Below are 22518 nucleotides of genomic sequence, written 5' to 3' on the forward strand. Positions count from 1 at the left end.
GAAAAGAATGAAATACAGTGTGAGCCCTGATTGCACGTATTCAAATGCCACCCTTAAAACTGAGACTACAACAACTTCCGAGGCGAAAAGTCGCTAATAGCGTGGTGTGTTAATTTCCTAATTTCTACTTTTCGGGTTGCATTTTGGCTTGTATAGCGTGTTGGCGCCTTCTTGCTGACATCAATAAATACAAAAATATGACTAAGTCTAAAGTTGACAAGACGGTATACAAGCCAAAATGCAAGTCGAAAATAAAAAATTGGGAAAAAACGAGGGGCGCTGATATCGCTGTGTGTTATTTCTTAATTTCCTATTTTCGAGTTGATTTTGGCTTGTATAGCGTGTTGTCGCCTCACATTTTGTCGTAACTTCTACTTTTCGACTTTCGCGTTGTGAAGAGGCGAAAAGTAGAAATTATGAATGGTAGTTATAGGCTTCCATACAGAAGCCCATCTTTTCCCGGTAAGACAACAACATCAATGTTGATTCAAACTGACAATTAATTCGTGTTTTCAATGTCGAAGATGATACTGAGTTAGAGACTTAGCTACTTTAAACATAGGTATATTTTTTTGCTTGTAGTTATCCCGACATTTGATCCACTAATATCAATCCCATATATACAACCTAACAACGCCTTTCAACAAATATTTACCTCCTTCGTTATGAGTGGTGGGTATCAGAGATGATGTCTCTAAACACAATCTATTCAATAACAACTCAGCTGAAGTTAACAATGTTGGGGAGATGGACGTCGTTCTACTCCAGATCCACAAACGGGTTGTGCCACAGGTTCCATTAGACAGTGTCTGACTACATCCATAAACCACAGCATAGTTAATATAATCTGTTTCTATAATCCAGTAAGTAAATGTGTCACCTCCACCTGAAGTTCCAAGATAGAAACATGGAATGGAATGGGGATTAACCTCCTACTATTAATGACGACGAGCATACGCCATCCGGGAATTTTGCCCGGAAAGCGGCACTACGACCTACTCTTATTTCGATTTCAACTGTCAAGGGTTCTTTTAGGTGCACGCCAAAGTGTTCACGGGATATCGGTTTTCACATCACCCGACAGATTATACGTTGTCCCTTTATCCACCCTGCATCACTGAGTAGGGGGAACCATACAGCTATCCAGAAGAACTCCCTCTGTCAACACCGGGATCGAACACGGGACCTCTAGGCTAGCGAGCCAACGTCTTACTTACCGAGCCACCGTTTCAAAATAGTCACCTATGGGAAGATATATAGTAACATTATGGACATGCGCTTACTGGTAAAATTTGTAAAAATAACATTCTTTCAGAAAATTAACAGCATATAAGACGACCAAGCACAATGGATCCTAAATAGATTTGGTGAAAATTCCAGTGGACGAATTCGGCAAAATGGAGTTACCATGGCAATTGGTACAAAATGTGAGAAAGAAAAGTTCAATCAGGGAATGGATAAGCACACCCAACACATACGCGACACTAGCTGCTGACCCCGTGTTACATGATCAAACTGAAACATGAAGTTGGGTCAATTAAATCAGTATTAGATATCTTACCGTTTGGCTGTTTTGAAAACACCATTTTTCCTGGAGTTTCGGTTAGATTCATGTAGGCAGTGATGTATAAACAATGCTTGGACGAGTTTCTAATATAAAAGAAAACAAAAGCATTAAGGCAAACTTGTAGGCAGTGATGTATAAACAATGCTTGGACGAATTTCTAATATAAAAGAAAACAAAAGCATTAAGGCAAACTTGTTGATATCACAATACATGTGGACTGCCATCCTCTTTATCTCCACTTTCCCCTGAATCCATCCACGGGTGGGACACATAGTCAAATTATCCGCCCTTGATAATTATGCTATTTTTATAGATCAATCAAAAAGTTCGAAGGGAAGTAACTCCAATTTTATTACAACTAAATCGAGCGTGCAAACTGCTTTATTGTGCTGAACGTAAACAATGACGGCAAGACTGGTATGCGAACATATTTTTTTGATTGGTTTGTAGAATCAACCTACGTGCTAATGAAATCATCAAGTGCCGATAATTTGAATTCGTGAAAACCCCGTAAATGGACTCGGGGCTTGGTGGAGTAGAACGGAACGATGCCACTGGAGATGCGGAAGATGGGGGACTGCAGGAAACGTGTTGAGGAAAACTGGATGAGGAGAAATGGTTAGACACTACAGCAAATAGTCAAGCATCCAAACCGCAACAGATTCCATCTGTTTATAACACAAGTGGCAGCTCTAAACGAACATGGATGGATACATTGGTAAAGGAATGAAACCGGTCAAATTATTACCACATCACACAATTATCTCTGCCAAAGAAAAATCCACTTCAAGATTTTGTCTGTTTACCCATTTAATTTATAAGTTGTTTGTTTGTCGTATAAACCCACGTACGACCAGTTTCTAGCGCATTGGGCATTACTTATTCCAGAACACCTGATACCACTTTTTACTTAGGTTTTTAAAATTCAATTGCACTAAACATTTCTGCCAAGCTTTTCCATGCACGATTGAATTTTGAATTTGAATAAATGATAATAATAGCACTTTATTTTGAATTTAGGATTTATAATAATATTCCCACTTTTAATATAAAGGTAAGCTGAAAACAATGTTACTCCGGGAAATTTTGTTTACTTAACCATTTATTCTATTATTTAATTACTGACTACAAATTCCAGTAGTTTCATGTGCTATAATATTTTCTCGGTTTTTGTTTACACAATTAAATTATTACTGATTTGATTATTCAATAATAATAATAGCAGTCGTCATTTTAAATTTACGATAGATTAATACTCACTTTAATTTAAGGTAAACTAAAAACATTTACATTGTAATAGAATACACAATTAAATTATTACTGATTTCATTATTCCATAATAAATTTATGATAGTTTAATACTCACTTTAATTTAAAGGTAAACTAAAAACGTTTACATTGTAATAGAATACAGGTGTAAACATCAATTGTAGTATGAACCATTGAGTGATATAAATATACTATTCAAAAAAAGTAGGGGATATTTGATTTTGGGGGCATAATACTAAAATATGCAAATGACTACGAAAAAAGTCACTATAGAACCTAACAGAAAAAACATTTCCAGTTACATGTGACGCCCAAACGCACCAATAGCTACCGCATGGAATGCAGGTGATGCTTGGGATCATCATGGGGGTCCAATCCAAGATTTACACGACTCTGACTTTGAATGTTACAGTCATTGTGGCATTGAATTCCAGGGTGGAAACATCAGTTTTAATTGTTTTAGTGACCAGAAAACAAATTTTGATATGCGTCGGCTTACCCAAAATGAAAGGTTACGTGCCCTTGGCATGCTACAGATCGGCACAACACAGGCGGTTGTGGCGCGGACGATGAATGTTTCTCAGTCTGTCATAAGCAGGCTATGGTCCAGATACCGTGATACACAATCTGTACAGGACAGACCACGCTCAGGTCGACCAAGGGCGACAACTCAAGCCCAGGATCGATTTATCCGTACCTTGGCCTTGAGAAATCGTGTCATCACAGCAAATCAGATCAGCGCTCGTCTTCAAACAGACACTGGTGTGAGAGTGAGTGGCCAGACGATTCGGAATCGACTGCATAGGGGTCACCTTCGCGCCCGACGTCCTCGCGTGATCCCTTGTTTGAGAGATCATCACATTCAGGCAAGACGTCGTTGGTGTAGGGATCGTCAACACTGGGATAATCGACGCTGGAGCAATGTGATGTTTTCAGATGAGTCAAGGTTCACTGTTGATTTTTTGGACAGACGTAGGAGGGTGTGGCGTCGTCGAAACGAGTGCTTCCAAGACGTTAACGTCATCAGACATGATCGATTTGGGGGTGGTTCTGTTATGGTGTGGGGAGGCATCACTGTTGCTGGAAGAACGGCTTTACATGTTGTTGCAGGGCGTGTTACAGGCCAGTACTACCGGGACAACATCTTGGCAGTCCATGTTGTGCCGTTCGCACGACGTCATGGCCGCCGTTTCATCTTCCAGGATGACAACGCAAGATGTCACAGGGCCAGGATCGTTACAGGTTACCTCCAACAACAGAACATCACCACATTATCTTGGCCAGCACTGAGTCCCGACCTCTCCCCCATCGAGCATGTCTGGGACATGCTTGGACAGAGGTTACGTCAACGTCAACAACGTCCTGCCAATGTCCAAGAACTTGCTGCTGCGTTGCAACAGGAATGGGACAATCTGGACCAAAATGACCTTAGACGTCTCATTAGGAGTATGCCACGTCGGATCAATGCTTGTTTGGCAAACAGAGGAGGATTTACCCGTTACTGACTTGGTTGTGATGCTGTGGTAACTTTGCTGTTTGACCCCGGGTATCATTTTACCCTTATAATGGTCAGTCTGTGCCTTACTTAGTCTAACGATCATTTGGAATAAATCGATGAATGTGAACTTCATTTCATTTTGTCATTTGTTTCTTCGTCAGTTTCATTAGGTGACTTTAATAACACTTAAAAATCAAATATCCCCTACTTTTTTTGAATAGTATATATCTCAACCATGATTGCAGTAAATAGAACAGGGGATATACCGTCTACGGTCATATACGGTTTGCAGTAAGTAGCTTTAAACTATACCGTTTGTCCTGCAAAATGCCAGTAATATAATTTTGAATGTACTCACCTTGCTGTGATGGAAGCCAATACTTGATTATCAGTATTCATAGTGTACTCATGTTGGTAGTCCAAATAACGATCGGATATCGGAACATTAAATGGAACAATCCATTTCATCTCATACCATATTCCAAGATACTAAAATAATTTAATAGAAATTATTAATATAAGTAATGGTGAAGTTCCAATACCAAAACAGCCAAGTTACATTTTAGAGACGGCGATGTTTTACCTATGGAGCGGATCGTCTGATCTAGCCTGGTAGCTGCGCACCTGTATATGTTCCTAATAATAAATCTGTTATCTTGTTTTTTTCTGTGAATAGAAGTTCCAGCTATATAATGAACTAACTGCGTAACAAATTTAACATCGTTAGTGTGGAACACTAATAATTTATTTATTTATTTCACAAACTACTTGTCCGATAGTTTGAAATTTTTCAGTTAACCTTTTTTTAAGATTTTGCACAATTCTTATCACATTTAATGCAATATAATGGATTTTCCAGTGGGTATTCATAATATGTTCCTATATAAATTGAAGTAGTTTGGGGCTGTTTTTAAGAAATGAAATGGGGTTGTGAACGTCCTACCTTTCTGCTTCGACTAGTTTTGATTGACGATGACAATCACTTCCATGCATATTAGCTTGTTCTTTTCAAAATAAAATTTATACCGCTTGAAATATTATTTTGAAATAACTTCGGAACTCGAAGTCTAGTTTGTTTTTGTACTGACCTCTCTGTACCCTTTCTGGATGACGATTGACAACTGTTGATAATGTAAGTAAAGGTTAATGTACACCGATGAAACCCGGCATAGCCGCATCGCAGGTTTGGTTAAAAACTGACCTTGAAGAATGCTGAGATCTATGTTTATTTATCTATCAAATATGGAAATTTTCACGGGTGCGTGGTTGGCCGAATGGTCAAACACGTGCGCTGTAAGTCATGCGGTTTGTTATTTAATCCAATGGCGAAGTTCCTATTCCCAGGAGGTTCGCCTATCCAAACCCGACTTCTAAAGACTCTGACGCACAAGAGAATTATTGAAATGAAATGAAATGGGGTTTTACGTCCTACTGTTCTGGACTACTGAAAACGATCATACGCCATGAGGGCAATTTGCCCCGACAGCGGCACTACGGCCTACTCTTATATCGAATTCCAACTGTCAAGGGATCTTTTTAATGCGCACCAATGTGTACAAGGTTCCTCGGTTTTTCGTCCCATCCGAACGACTAGACAGTTGTCCTTGTCAGGCCCTCCGTCCTGCATAACCGACAAACGGGAAACCACGCCGGAAAATCAGGATGAACTTTCTGGGCCAATGCCGGGATCGAACACCCGACCTCCAGGCTAGCGAGCCAGCGTCTTACCAACTTAGCCAACGTGACCCCAGAATTATTTAAATAAAATTTAACCATACGCTCGTTCGTAAATGACTTGGTTTGTGTCCAGTAGTCGGTAAACCCTATTTCTCCCTGAAATATTTCCTATAAGTTCATTCATTTGGTGTCCATCAATAAATACCCAGTTCTAAACAGGGTAGTGTCATTGAGTCAACTGGCGTGCTTTCGATTCCCCGATTCCTCGTGGGTTTTCTCCGGGTCCTCCGGTTCCCTCCCATTGCTAAAGACCCCTACGCGCAAGCGAATTATGGAAATAAAATTGAACCATAATCCCGAAATGACCTAGTTTGTGTCGAGTGGACGTTAAACCCCATCTCTCTCTCTCTCTCTCAACAGGGTAGAATGTTTGATACTTTTTGAGAGACTGCTTGTTCGATGCAAAACTGCGAACGTCTTTTACAGAACACAATCGAGCTTTGTGGCGGTGTGTGTAAAGACGATGTTATTAGAGGACCTAGTTAACGGTGTGTGAATCATACCTTTTCACCGCGGTACACTAGATAATCTTGAGTACCGACTATTCATATAAACTGACGTAACAAGTGAATTGATTAAACTATACTATTCAAAAAAAGTAGGGGATATTTGATTTTTAAGTGTTATTAAAGTCACCTAATGAAACTGACGAAGAAACAAATGACAAAATGAAATGAAGTTCACATTCATCGATTTATTCCAAATGATCGTTAGACTAAGTAAGGCACAGACTGACCATTATAAGGGTAAAATGATACCCGGGGTCAAACAGCAAAGTTACCACAGCATCACAACCAAGTCAGTAACGGGTAAATCCTCCTCTGTTTGCCAAACAAGCATTGATCCGACGTGGCATATTCCTAATGAGACGTCTAAGGTCATTTTTGTCCAGATTGTCCCATTCCTGTTGCAACGCAGGAGCAAGTTCTTGGACATTGGCAGGACGTTGTTGACGTTGACGTAACCTCTGTCCAAGCATGTCCCAGACATGCTCGATGGGGGAGAGGTCGGGACTCAGTGCTGGCCAAGGTAATGTGGTGATGTTCTGTTGTTGGAGGTAACCTGTAACGATCCTGGCCCTGTGACATCTTGCGTTGTCCAAAAATTCAACAGTGAACCTTGACTCATCTGAAAACATCACATTGCTCCAGCGTCGATTATCCCAGTGTTGACGATCCCTACACCAACGACGTCTTGCCTGAATGTGATGATCTCTCAAACAAGGGATCACGCGAGGACGTCGGGCGCGAAGGTGACCCCTATGCAGTCGATTCCGAATCGTCTGGCCACTCACTCTCACACCAGTGTCTGTTTGAAGACGAGTGCTGATCTGATTTGCTGTGATGACACGATTTCTCAAGGCCAAGGTACGGATAAATCGATCCTGGGCTTGAGTTGTCGCCCTTGGTCGACCTGAGCGTGGTCTGTCCTATACAGATTGTGTATCACGGTATCTGGACCATAGCCTGCTTATGACAGACTGAGAAACATTCATCGTCCGCGCCACAACCGCCTGTGTTGTGCCGATCTGTAGCATGCCAAGGGCACGTAACCTTTCATTTTGGGTAAGCCGACGCATATCAAAATTTGTTTTCTGGTCACTAAAACAATTAAACTGATGTTTCCACCCTGGAATTCAATGCCACAATGACTGTAACATTCAAAGTCAGAGTCGTGCAAATCTTGGGTTGGACCCCCATGATGATCCCAAGCATCACCTGCATTCCATGCGGTAGCTATTGGTGCGTTTGGGCGTCACATGTAACTGGAAATGTTTCTTCTGTTAGGTTCTATAGTGACTTTTTTCGTAGTCATTTGCATATTTTAGTATTATGCCCCCAAAATCAAATATCCCCTACTTTTTTTGAATAGTATATATTTGAAGTCCAACAACATCTTGCTAGTTTGTAATATCAAGCAACTATGAAAATAAAAAGTATTTATTTCTTTATGTCCCATGACAAACTCGCCATGAATAGGACTGTAAAGATCCGGTACAGTTCTAAATAGCAATTCAGGAGATCTTTTATGGTGAAGAATACACTAAACAACTCTGTCCATGGGATAAAAAGCACTATGCTGATGTGCAGTGCAATACGCGAATCGGTTGTATTTTTAAAACTAAACGCCTTTCGTTGACTAACCATGCATTTATAAAGTTTGGGATCGCCGTCTTTGAATAACCATGTATTATAACGTTTAGGGTCATCCTCTTTGGCCAAGCATGCATTATAAAGTTTAGGTTAACTGTCTTTGACTAACTATGTATGGTTGTACGTGACAAGGAGTAGGGTTGCCTGTCCAACCTCGTGGGTTTTGCTAAAGACCCCTACGCGCAAGCGAATTATTGAAATAAAATTAAACCATATGTTAGTCCCGAAATGACCTAGTCTGTGTCGAGTGGACGTTAAACCCCATCTCTCTCTCTCTCTTTCACCAACCATGCATTATAAAGTTTAGGATAACCGACTTCGACTTACCATGTATTATAAAGTTTAGGGTCATGATCTTTGACCAATCATACATAATAAAGTTTAGAGTCACCAATACGTGCAACACGCGAATCGGTTGTATTTTTAAAACTAAACGCCTTTCGTTGACTAACCATACATTTATAAAGTTTGGGATCGCCGTCTTTGAATAACCATGTATTATAACGTTTAGGGTCATCCTCTTTGACTAACCATGCATTATAAAGTTTAGAATAACCCTCGAGCCAAGTGTTATACAGTTTAGAATATCCTCTGAACCATGCCTTATAAAGTTTAGGATAAACGTTTTTGACTATCCGTGCATTGTTAACGAGCCGAGCGTTATACAGTTTAGAATATCCCCTGAACCATGCCTTATAAAGTTTACGATAACCGTTTTTGACTATCCGTGCATTGTTAAAGTTTGGGATCACCGTCTTTCACTAAAAGTTTGGAGTAACCGTCTTTGACTAACCATGCATTATAAAGGTAGTTTACTATAACCTTCGAGCCATGCGTTATACAGTTTAGGATAACCGTCTCAGACTAACCATTCATTTTAAAATTTTGAATATCCCCTTACCATGCATTATACAATTTAAAATAATTCCTGGATAATGCATTTTTAAGCTTAAAGCACCCCGCGAATCATGCATTATAAAGTTTAGAATACCCCTTGAATCATGCATTATAAACTTTACAAGAAAAAACTGTACCAGAAATAAATGAAACGAAAAGTACAAAATATAATCCTCGTTGTGGATAAATGGTATGTTATTTATGAAATAAATAGTTGCTATATACATACCTTTTCCAAATCGAAATTCTGTTTTGTTTGAAAATTATTAACTTGACAGTTGACGGGGTCAGATGCACTCACAACTAACTGTATTAATATCAAAAATACTAAACTTTGTAATAAAAACTTTCCTTCCATTTCAAACTTGGATATCCTCACGTTTATTCGATGTGTATTATTCGGGAGTTGCCTCTCTTCTATAGAACTTTGGTCTGTCCCGTTTCACGTTAGATGTGTCTACACGGAGACCGATCTTTCATTACAAACTTAATATAAGCGTTCTTTTATTCATCGGGGTGGGGTAGATTTAAAGTGACGATCTGTCTCCGCTAGTCTTTTATTTAAACAGTAACCTATATTATTAAGTTATTATATCTGGTCGTTGCTTTTTATTTATATTTACACCACTTCATATTTCAATGTATTATCAAGATAACTAAACATCCCCTTAAAGAGACATTCCTACTTCGATTGGTGCAATTTGTTTTTAATTTTATGATGCATGGTTGAACATTTAAAGGCCAGCCCATCTACGCTTTTATTGTATTCATAGAATTTATACACCATTCAGTTTTCAAAATTTCGAAAGGTGAATATATATACCTTATTCATGTAGTATAATCTCAAATTATATAAATAAGATATAAAATTATATTTGCTTGGTGAGAATTGCAATAGATCTTTAATAATATTTGTGTGACTAATCTCGAATGAAGAAAAACGGATATGGTTTTCAATGAAAGAAACATACGCCGATTTGTTGTCCGCCATTATTATTGACGACGACGACGACGACGACGACGACGATGATGATGATGATGATGATGATGATTAAATTGAGATATGCAAACTATTATTACTCAGATTGATAAAACATTGATGTGACGTTCCTTATTAAGACTGGCAATTACTTAAAGATACATTAGTTAAGAGTTTAATAAAGAGTTGGTCATTCTTGCTATAATAATTCAAAAATAGATGATAAAAAAGAAAATATTGAAAGGTTCAGTCAAATTACTTTATTCTGAACGGAAGTCTTGGCTAGAAATAGGCATCAACTGTGTCCGCACCGTCTACGAGATTTGCCGATAGTTTGATTGACAGACGATAGCTCAATGCACATATTATCGCTTATGAATTAACATTCTCAATGGTTATGGTACACTCGCTTGGCAGGCCTTTCATCACCAGTCTCCGGTAGTGACGTCAGTGACTAACGGTAAACGTTAGCTTGGTCCGCCATTTATTGATTTAATTTTAAATTGACGACTGTTTAAATCCAAGTTGTATACAACGCTGATTTTGTTAGAAGAACCATTACTATAAATATATGTTTAATTTTATCGACCATTTACATTTCTATTCGGGGGCCTCGGTGGTTAAGTGAGTAGGACGCTGGCTCGCTAGCCTGGAGGTCGCGGTTCGCTCCCGGTGTTGGACGAGAAAGTGTATTGGGATTTTCCGGCATGGTTTCCCCTTGCCAGTGGTGCAGGACGGGGGTCTGACAAGGACCTCGGTGGCTACGTGAGTAGGGCGCTGGTACGCTATCCTTGAGGTTGCGGTTCGCTCCCGGTGTTGGCCGAGAAAGTTTATTGAGATTTTCCGGCATGGTTTCCCCTTGCCAGTTGTGCAGGATGGAGGGCCTGACAAGTACAGCTGTCTAGTCGCTCGGATGGGACGAAAGAACGCGGTCTCGTGTACACATTGCGAGCACGCAAAAGATTCTTTGGCAGATGGAATTCGATATAAGAGTAGGCTGTATCACCGCTGTCCAGACAAAATTACCCCCGTAGCCCACTGTGTGGCGTATCCCAGTCGGAGTAGAACCATAGGACGTTAAACCCCATCTCATTTCATTTACATTTGTAATTCCTGCTGCTGCTAAGATAGCCCGGATTCTATGTATCAAAAATAGAATAAAACTATTTATAAAACATACAATATGCAAGGGCTAAATCTACCCACTAAGTCTTTATTTAGGCTTCAGATGTTATAGAAATTATTAATTAGGTTTTTATTTACACGACAAGCTCAAAATCAACTCTGTAGAACCACGGATGGCTTGGATACAGTTTGGATTTTTTTTACAGTCGTGCATTTATTATTAAATCAATAAATGGCGGACCAAGCTTATGTTTACCGTTAGTCGCTGATGTCACTACCGGAAACTGGTGATGAAAGGCCTGCCAAGCGAGGCTACCATAGCCATTGAGTATGTAGTCTCGGTCACCCAGAACCTCCTAGTCTTCAACATACGGAGGGTCTGGGAAGGTTGTCCATTGCCCATGCGTAACCGGGAGTTTGGTTTTTAATGTGGTTGATTATCCAGTCTCTTTAGCCAAGTCAAGTAAGAGTTGCGCCCCTTCCCACAATAAATCCCATAATTCTTGCATTAATATAAACAAACATGAATCGTGACGACGAATTAGGATTAATTTTAAAAGCATAGATATGGCCCATGAAGAGAGAAATTTTACAATAAAAAATTAAGAGTGTTAGATATTAAACTCGCATGCATTCAAATGGATTTTTTGAAATGACATTCTTAAATTAATTTCATGGGCGTAAACATCTTGTTTTAAGAGGAGTTACTTCCCTTAGACATTGTTGATGATAATGTGAAAGACCGGATTATCTAGCCAATTTTTCTCAAATGTTGACAACCTGTTCAGACTAATATTCGTAGAATATTTTTCTGGATGATAGAGACTATTGAGTATGTTACTTGATGGACACAGATCACCAAATATTCCTACGCCGTCACCCACGAAACAAGGGCCAAAGCTATTTTTAGTCTTCCTCTCCCTTTTCCTTTTTCCCCCTTTTGCATGGCGATTTTTGTTGACTTTTTCGTGTAGAATTGAGGAAAAGGGTTTGAAAATACATTTTCTGCCTGGTTTTGGTGAATATTCATAATTTTGATGCGGAAGGATACAAGAGTTGAGAGGTTGGTTACGTTGAAATGTAGGGCCTGAAATTGCATGTTTACTTGTCTCTAGTTCCAGCTTGTGTATCTAAAGTTTTTCATGAAGAACCTCATACGTGCTTTCGGGCAAGTGGTTGCCACATGTTGCTCCATCTGTGGTAGAAAGCGTTCTACCCAACGAAAATTTGGGAAAAGGTTAGAGCCGGTCTAAGATACGAGAATTAACATTGGAGTCAATGGGGAAATCTTTAGTGATCTGTGTCCTGATAATTGAGAATATGTGGATGGAGTTATCGTCTGTCAATCAAACGATCGCCAATTCTCATAGACGGTGCAGATACAATTGGTGCCTATTTCTAGTCCAAACTTAATCCAACAGTGACTGAAATTTTCAACATTTTCTTTTTTAATCATCAATTTTTGAACTATTATAGCAAGAATGGCCAAAAAACTCTTAATTAATGTATCTTTAACCGAAGGCATTTTGCAAGTAATTCTATAGATAAAATGAATTAAAGGAGCTAAATCGCTAATTTTTGGAACCTAGAAATTGACACAAATTGGTCTCAACGCATATAATAATGTAATATGAATGTATATCTGATTTAAATTTAATCGTTTCCGTTTTTACTCAGATTTCAAATCAGTTATGTTCGGCGAAATACGCCAGATGTCTCAATCGAATGGCAACCTCTAGCGTCTGGTTTTTCAACTCTACACCGATAGTATTTATTACGCATGCTCTCCAGATAAAAATTAGGGGTCACTGTTTGACATGACTTGTAGAATATATCTAGCCTCGTTCTTCGAGTCCCTTGTTACAAATGGCACCGAAACGCATTATGGTACACGATTCGTATACCAATGGTAAAATGTTTATTTTGTCTTAAATATTGGATATCAGAAGAAAATCTTTTCCCGGTAAGATCAGAACATCATTGTTTATTCAAACTGACAAATAATTCGCGTTTTCAATGTCGAAGACTTCCGGTGATATTGAGTAAAAGACTTAGCTGCTTTAAGTATGAATGTAAAAGTGCTTCTTAAACCTAACTGTGTCAACATCGTCAAAATATGTATACACAGTGGCCCATATGTTATTCTGGAGTATCTTTTCATACTAACAACAGTCAACATATCTATTTATTTAGTAAATATAAAGAACTGGTTAAGTATGTCAGCAGGGATTTGGGTGTCTATTTAATTTTTTCTTGATATGCTCTAGATCTTAAGAACTACCTTTGGCCACTTTTAAAGTGAATTACTTTTCTACTTCATGCGGGCTAACGAAGACGGGCATATATGTGGCAAAGTTTGTTTCATTTTGTTAGTATTGTTTTTATTTATAGTCTGTAGACGCCTAAATAGTCGAGACTATAACAGTTATATTTAGATATAGGTTACTGTAGTTACATATAGTGATCGAGGGACTGGATATTTGATAACTGTATAAATAGTGTGTTGAAAGACGCTTTCTAAGTTTTATAATAATATTACTATCTGCCATATATTATGTTTAATTTTATAATTTAATAGAAACCACTGTCTTGTTATTTAGCATACTATTAGTGAATTTATATCCCTATTATATAATCTATTTTGTTGGAAATGTACCATAATACATTGTCTAATATTATTGAGTATTATTATCCCCCTTTACTTAAATAGCTGAATTTGAATATATAGCATTCAATTATAATTTATATGTATATCCTATAACTTATTAAACGTAACTAAATAATACTTTTGTATGTCAACTTAATCATAAATCAAATTATGTCCATCTGTTAAATAATGTTGCATTTATATTGTTGACAATGTAGACTTTGTTTACATAAGAAGTGTATAGTTTATAATTTTGCATGAACTGAGAATGAATTCTCAGAATCATGGCCGTCCTACCGTGTTACCCAGCACTAGAACCCTAGGTCAGTTGTTCCCACTGGGATATCCGTCTCCAGGGTCGAAGCGAAGCTCTAGTTATTACACATATAGTTCTTGAGGAATGCTCTTTGAGCGCACAGTCTTTAGATGCTCGCATCTAATGAACAGACTTTAAACTGCTTGCAGTTTATAAACAGGCACAGCCTTTAGCCTTTTAGCTAGTCCACCCTCTCCTCTGAAGAGGCTCTACTTTAAACGGCTTGTGATCGGCCAATAGATCACTGGTGGCAGAGAAATTACCGTGGTGTGGGTCCTGAGCAACAATTGCAGCAGAATTCCCCACACTACCAAACCGCTACACCATTTCGTGGCCAACAACAGAAGAAAAAGCGCCACATTTGGTGGCAGAGGTGGGATGCTATAAAAAGCCCTCCCTTTACAGATACCTCTGTAAAGCCAGTTTACAGAAATTTAGAGACGGTGGCCGAATCCAGTTCACATCTTCTCGAACAGATAAAAGAGAAATAACCCCAGAAGAAATTAAAAGACGACAGATCCGGTTAACAGAGTTGTTCAGAGAACTGGAGGAGTTAACCTACAGCCTTGAAGAAAACAGTTTTAACAAACAAAAGGTAAACATGGTCGAGGATACAAGGTTACACTTAGAGGGTCCTCCTCTAAGACGTCGACTTAGTTACAGTGAAAGTCCAATTCAAGAGTCAAGTTTCTCTGATTATCCAAGTAGATATTCACAGTCCAGAGCTCCAGTACAGACACAGTTTCAGCCAAAACAGTAAAGACAGACTTACAGAAAGCCAGTATTGCCAGCGGAAGCACACCATTAATGGATTATAAAACTCATTTTGAAACCTGTAATATCATTAATGGCTGGACTAGAGACGAAAGAGGGTTACATTTAGCTGGAAGTTTGATGGGTCAAGCTCAGGAAGTACCGAGTTCTCTTCCGACAGTAGACAGGTACAACTGTACTAGTTTGATGTAAGCTTTGGAAAGAAGATTTCAACCTAGGAATCAGACTGTGAACTAAAGAATAGGCGTAGAAAATATTAATGAAACGCTAACAGAGTTAGGCCAGTCAATAAAAAGACTCGTTGTCCTCGCATACCCTACTGCTGAACCAGATCTACAGGATATTCTCGCAATTGACGCATTTCTCGATTCTCTACAAGACTCTGGTATGGTATTGGAAATCCAAAAAACAAGGTCAGAGGGTTTAGAAAATGCTGTTCAAGTGGCCATTGAATTCGAGTCATATCGATGCACTATGGACAACAAGAGAAAAATATGTAAGATCAGTTCAGAAAATACACAAATCTGATGATCTACAGGATTTAAAGGAACAGGTATTGAAACTGACTAAAACAGTAAATGAATTACTGAAACGACTGGATGCCAAAGCCAAAGGAAATCCTGAACCATCCAGTATCTGTCAGAAAAGCAACAGAATGGGTCACCTTTCTGTTAAATGTCCACCTGAACGAAAAAACAAAGAGAAGGAACCACAACAAGAACGAAAATCCAAAACGGATAGTGCTTTCGTCAAACACATTGCAAAGAGGAAATGTGCAAAGAAAGGAGCTCATCGGAGACACCGGATAAGCTACATACACATGAAGCAAAGATCCGGACAAAATTTCAGGAAGGTTACAAATTTGTTAAACAGAAGAAACAAGCAACACACCAAACACAAACCTGTGATTTGAACTCTACTAAAAGAAGTTTCAACAAGGGTGATTGGGTGTTCGTGTTTACACCTGTAGCAACAACCAATTATATTCCTAGAAAAATTAAGTTTCGTTAGAAAGGTCCGTACCAAGTTATAGAGAAGATGACAGATGTTACAGTAAAAGTTGATTTTGGTAAATCATCTCTAGTCATTCATACTAATCGTTTGAAAGGTATGAATGATACAGATGAAGAAAATAAAACTACGAGTGAATCAAGGTTTTACTCAGATCTTCTATAATCAGGACGATTTAAACGGGGGCGTGGGTAGTGTGGCAAAGCTAGTTTCGAATGCTTCAATAAGGTTAATCTCCTCAAACTTCTAACTCTTCACACAAAACTTGAAAACAAATCTGTTCAACATGCTAATGGGTCTGGGGCTCGGGGCTGTAGGGTGTTTTGTTTGGAAGGTCACGGAACACTGAATATCGATAGGGTTCCACCTCTTCCCTCAAGAGCACCTTACCCGAAAGGTAGTTATGGGGGTTGACTTTGGAACTGAAAGGCGTACTCTCCCGAGGAAAATGTTTTCAACAGTCAACCTGTTATATAAAAAAAGGCTCCGTCCGTTTAGCTGCTCTGGTAGATTTTATTCGACTGGAAGTAGATTCAGAAAAAATGACTACTGTCCGGTAGTCAACGTACAGTCCACACATAATTAATCAGTGGATAAATTGTGTTTATGTCACCATATATCATTCGCAACCACGATAACTACACGAGGTTTGCTGGTGAGTATTATTTTACAAAAGCCAAAGGTCGAATCAGATTCTAGGATTTTCAAATCATGTTTATACCAGAAGTTCGTGACCTGTCCCAATTTGTCACAAACTACAGCATATAAACATTGTTCAACTTTTGAACCGTAACAGTAAACGGAAATTGCTACCGATTTAGATACATGTATATATTCCTGTTATGATTAAAGGGAGCCACGGTGGCTAAGAGGGTAAGACGCTGGCGAGCTAGCCTGGGGGTCGCGTGTTCGATCCCTGCATTTGCAGAGAACGTTCATCGAGATTTTCCGACGTGGTTTCCCCTTGTCAGTCGTTCGGATGACTTCCTTCTCAACAACATATGTGCGATTCTTGGTTCAGGAACTGGTCCCAGTCGCTACTCATCGTGTTGTTCTTTGGGACGTAGCTCTTCCAAAATGGGTGTGACGACATCATACTCGGGTCGTCCGCTCGTACTCGTTTCAGTCATCAGTAAATATGAAATTTATTGGATATTGTTGTATATTGGGTGAGGAGTGTCTCCAATATTCTTCAAATATACCAAACGAGCAAACAATTCACCATTTTAAAGGTCTATTTTCAAGTTATTCAAAGATGCGTCATGTTCGAGTTAAATGTGTCTATTACAGTTTTTTTTCTTTGGCTTTAAATATTAGATAAAGTATTATTTAGATATTTATTCACATGACAAGCCTATAATCAACTCTCTAGATCATCGGATGGCGCAGATCTAAATTGGTAAAAATACGATCGCCATTTAATGAGTTAATTTAAAAATGGAGAGGCTGAGTCTCGATTAACAAGTAACGTTGCTACCGTAATAAACAAAATATGTCAAAACGTCAATGTATTCGAAGGTATGATTTAAGCATTTAGCTAGTTTGTCTTTGATGTTCCTAAAAGCCAATTTATCAATGGGCATTATCCATACACAGAGCAGGACCAGTTTCCATTTGTTATTCCCATCCTGGGGATCACGTGGCTCGCTAGCCTGGAGGTCGGGTGTTCGATCCCTGCATTGGCCGAGAAAGTTCATCCAGATTTTCCGGCGAGGTTTTCCCTTGTCAGTGATGCAGGACGGAGGGCCTGACAAGGACAGCTGTCTAGTCCTTCGGATGAGACGAAAAACCGAGGTCCCGTGTATACATTAGAATGCACGTAAAAGATCTCTTGGCACTTGGAATTCGATATAAGAGTAGGGGATAGTGCCGCTGCCCGGGCAAAATTTCCCTCATCGCACACTGTATGGCGTATGCCCGTCTTCATTAGCCCAGCATAGGAGCAGAACAGTAGGACGTTAAACCCCATTTTCATTTCGTTATTCCCATCCATTAAGATCCATTCATAAGTACACATACAAAAGATATGTTTCGATGTCGCAAGACCTTAATGAAGGGAAATACCTCGTGTCAATGGGCATTATCCATACACGGAGCAGGACCAATTGCTATTTGTTATTCATATCATTAAGTTCCATTAATAGATACACACACAAAAGTTATGTTTCGATTTCGTGAGACCTTAATGAAGGGACATAACTCGTGTAACCACACGACAAAAATGCTATATGCAGTGCAATTTTGTTACCTTGATTTTTGTTTTCTCACACTGTCATCTTACCAACTTTTACGACCGTGTTCTGTTAGTGACAGTTCGGTGTATCAACCAGTCATTCTGTAACTCCACCAACCAAAATTTCACTCTCGACTCCAACCTAATCAGGACAACTTGCTTGGGTGACCACTTATGGATCCTGCTCGTTGGGGGTGTCGACGCGGACCCCGACTCGTGTCCTAGTGTAACTTACTTGGGTCCTGGCAAGATTTCGCCTCACTTTAGGACATACCACCGTTCGTAAACTCCTGTGGGAAGCACTTTTGGATTGGTCGTAACATATCCATCCCTCGTCTACGACTCAAATAATATTTTTACACTGGGAATCGACCAGTCTATTTAGCCATTTACTCCACTCCACACAGAAAATTGAAGATTAGTTAGCATATACGATATTACATTGGATGCAAATAAATTACCCGATGTCAATATCATACCCCATTCCTTAATTTCCTGGATAACATAGGCAAATTTCGGATATTGAAACAGCCAATTTTAAAACTATTCACCCCCTTTTATTGATGATTGACAACTCACTTTCACTTTTTTCTTTTTTATTGTTATAATTCTTTGTATTTATTTAGCATAAATGTTCAACCTACTGCTCTTAAACGTACTCTCACTTTCACCAATTAAAATTAACTTCAGGAAGCGATATTCATAAGCATGCTGCTTGTTTTCATATCCTTTAGACTGTAAAATTGTATGACTATATGTAATTATATTGAATACAATATTGTTTAAACCATATACGATGTCAATCTGTACTGAGGTAGGGCAAATTGGGCATATTAGGAGCATTTCTTACTATCAAAGTAGCGATTACAGTCTACTATGGAAGCATTCGTGTCTTACCCACCATACTCCCCGCAGTGTTCGTTTGATTAGAGCTAATCCCACTAAACACTGCTTTAATGGAAGCAAATTTCTGTTCCAAATTATGACAGGTCCATAGTCCGATTAACAACCAATAGCTAACTGCGTAACTGTGTCATTACGCTTCAAACAGAGCTCCCAATTGGATCAAATATGTTTACATAACGTTACGTCATGACTCACGATTTTATTATGCCCAATTAACCAGCGCATAGCAGAATATTGCAGAAAATCTAATTGCGTGACAAACGAGGCTATCAACACTGACACAATGTAAACAATACTGTATGGAGACGAACAACTTTCGCCGTTTTTAATACCTTAAATCACCGTTCAAAGTTTTAGGGAAGACTCCAAATTAAACGAAGGGCTGTCATGTTGCTGCACTTGGGATAGATTTGATTGAACGGAAAGAATAGACACACTCCCTCAAAAGCTCAGGTATCAGAAGCCGATCCACGAATGCCAGAGGGGGATTTCTCGGGCCATTGCTTCAGGAATATGCGTACCCACATGGATTGTTTCCTTCGTTTTATGCTTAGTGATTTACCACGCCGCCCACATCCACGCACACCACGACACACAGGTGGAAAATGACTACTATTAGAACCGAAAATGTCAATAGATTTTTACTTAGATGGGGAACAGGGGAGGTTTGGCTTTGTAAAATGAAAATTAGTTTGAGAGAGAGAGAGAGCGAGATGGGGTTTAACGTCCACTCCATTCAAACTAGGTCATTTCGGGACTAACACATTAATCTTTTTTTTTATTTTAATAATTCGCTTGCGCGTAGGGGTCTTTAGCAGGGTGAGGAAACCGGAGGATCCGGAGAAAACCCGCGAGGTTGAACAGGCGATCCTACACCTTGTCACGTCCACCCCCCCCCTCCCCTTTAGTTGAATTGACCTGTCCACATTTCAATGTTTCTTCTGTAATATTATGCATATCCTTGACACCGAATAACATGCGAATTCTAGGCGACCTTGCTTTTAAAATTGTGTGTTATAACAATATAAGTACATGTATATATGTGTTAATTTACGCTCAGCTATCAAACGTATAGTGTTAAATTGTAACTGTCATAGGGAGGTGTATTGACTCGATGACCAGGTAACGAAGCGGCATATCGGTATAGTTTAAAGCCACGCTGATCAGCAGTGAATATTCGCTAGGCAGCTACAATCACTGATAAGGATGACATCCATGCAACTTAATGAGACAAAAAAATTAACTTTTTTCCTCCGACAAATTAAATTCTAAAACATTTTTTTATGCATTAGAAAAATAAATAAAGACGTTTGAAGTATTTGTAGGTAAAAATTATTTCCTATTTAGAGTAAATAGGTATTAAAATTAGTAAAAGGCAGCATTCTGCCCGATTCAGTAACGTCTGATGCACGCGCCATTGAGTCAATGATTGACGTCGCGTGATGTGGCGTCACGTGTTGAAAGTAGTCATCTTTTACAGAGATATTAGAAGACTTTCGTAATCCTCTGTGAAACAGATTGGTTTAAAGCCTGTCCTACAGGTGACACGGGCTTTACCCAGTAATTGCGGATGAAGAGACCATGATTAGAGGGGCGCACGGGTTGCGAATCCTCACGGTGCGAGGGTCGAAGGCGCGCAGTGCACAATGGTGGTCTGGTGTCCTCTCCCGGAAAATTTCGAAAACCAGAAGCCCGGAAATTCCATTTCCAGTGATCTGAGACAAGAATCCGGTTCTAAAGTACACCCGCTGGATCCAGATTGGGATGTGAATGGGGGGGGGGGGTGCGTGCGCCGGGTGCGTCCCCCAAGACCTGTTCTTGAGCTGAATAGTGATGCATTTGTGTAAGACAGTATTACTGCACCAGGATGTCGCGTTTTAAACCCGCCAATAGACTATTAAAGCTGCCTAATACGTAATATACACGGGTTCATTGAAAGTTGATGGTTTGATCTATATACCTATATTTATATAAGCTTGATAAATAAACACATAACAAGTGTATGAATGACACGTTACAACTCTAGGTTAATTATTTTACACGCTCGTGAATTTAAGTATATTAACTGATTTTATCAATGAATTATCAACTATTGTGTGTTTCCTACAATAAGAAATGAATGAATTCAAATTTAATATACTGAAACACTTACTATGCGGTTCTAAAGATATCTATGGGGAGTCTAGATAATTCAGAACAAAGGAAGTTTGAAAATATACACCATTGTTATTGTTATTGTATACACGTGTATATAAAAACACATTTTCAAATATTAATCAAAAATATAATAAAAACACATAATAATACAATTAAAGATGCATCGTGTAAGATTTAGATAAAGAGATGACTGTTCTCGCTATGCTAGTTCCAAAACAAATAATTCAAAATTAATATAGTGAAAATTTCATTCAAATTACTTTATTCTCAGTGACGTTATCACTGTTCGACGTTTTGACAAGATTGTTTAATATCGTAGCAACGTTACTTGTTAATAATCGAGACTCAGTCCCGCTACTCCGTCTTTAAATTAAATAATTAAATGGCGATCCTATTTCAATCCGTTTATATCTCCGACATCCGAGGATCTCGAGAGTTGACTGTAGACTTGTCATGTATATAAATACTTTATACATGTATAATATTTGAAGCCAATATAAAAACCTGGAAAAGGAAGATTTAGCTCTTACATAATACATCTTTAATATACTCATTTATGTCATTTATGAAAAAAAATCACGTTTTTTTTGTTGTTCGTAAATATCGTGTAAAAACATACAACATAGATATAGTAATACAACAAATAAATAAGAATTGTGTATATCTATCGTATTGTAATATGGCACCACTTCTCTCACTTTTCTGATATAAATAATAACAAAGATGGCATTTATTTATACTTTATACGAATAAAATGTTGAATATAAACACATAATGTTCTTACACTTCAACCAAAGTTGTAACCATGAACAGGGTCACCCGCCTAACCTCGTGGATTTTCTATGAGTACTTTGATTTCCTTTAATTTCTATAGACCCGGCATAAGCACCATTTATTCAAGCATAAATGACCTACTTAGTGGGCGTTATGCCCCATTTCATTTCCCCTATTAAAGATGCATTATGCAGGTCTTTCTTTGGGCCTTAAATGTTATATAAATTATTAATTAGACATTTATTAACATGACAAGACCATAATTATCTCTCGATGCCACTGGATGGCTCCGATTTTAAGTAGATTAGAACGGTTTAGCCATTAAATGATTTAATTTAAAAATTGAGAAGCAAGGCTAGGACCCGAATGACCAGTACGGTGGTTACGATCAATCCACACATCTTGTCAAAACTACTGATAAAGTAATTTAAATGAAATTTTCAATATATTCATTTTGTCTTATCTATTTTTGAAA

The 22518-nt window shown here is 38.6% G+C and overlaps 1 long non-coding RNA gene across 1 annotated transcript; it reads right to left on the reverse strand.

The window, feature by feature from the left end:
- Window positions 1–746: 746 nt before the first annotated feature.
- On the reverse strand, window positions 747–9610 carry LOC130012976 (uncharacterized). Its single transcript, XR_008788226.1, has 4 exons — window positions 9351–9610; window positions 4693–4823; window positions 1562–1650; window positions 747–886 (listed from the first exon to the last, which is right to left on the reverse strand). It is a non-coding gene; the product is annotated as an uncharacterized LOC130012976 (long non-coding RNA).
- Between the last annotated feature and the right edge of the window lie 12908 nt (window positions 9611–22518).

This window comes from Patella vulgata, chromosome 5, assembly GCF_932274485.2.
Source record: "Patella vulgata chromosome 5, xgPatVulg1.2, whole genome shotgun sequence".
NCBI lineage: Eukaryota > Metazoa > Mollusca > Gastropoda > Patellidae > Patella > Patella vulgata.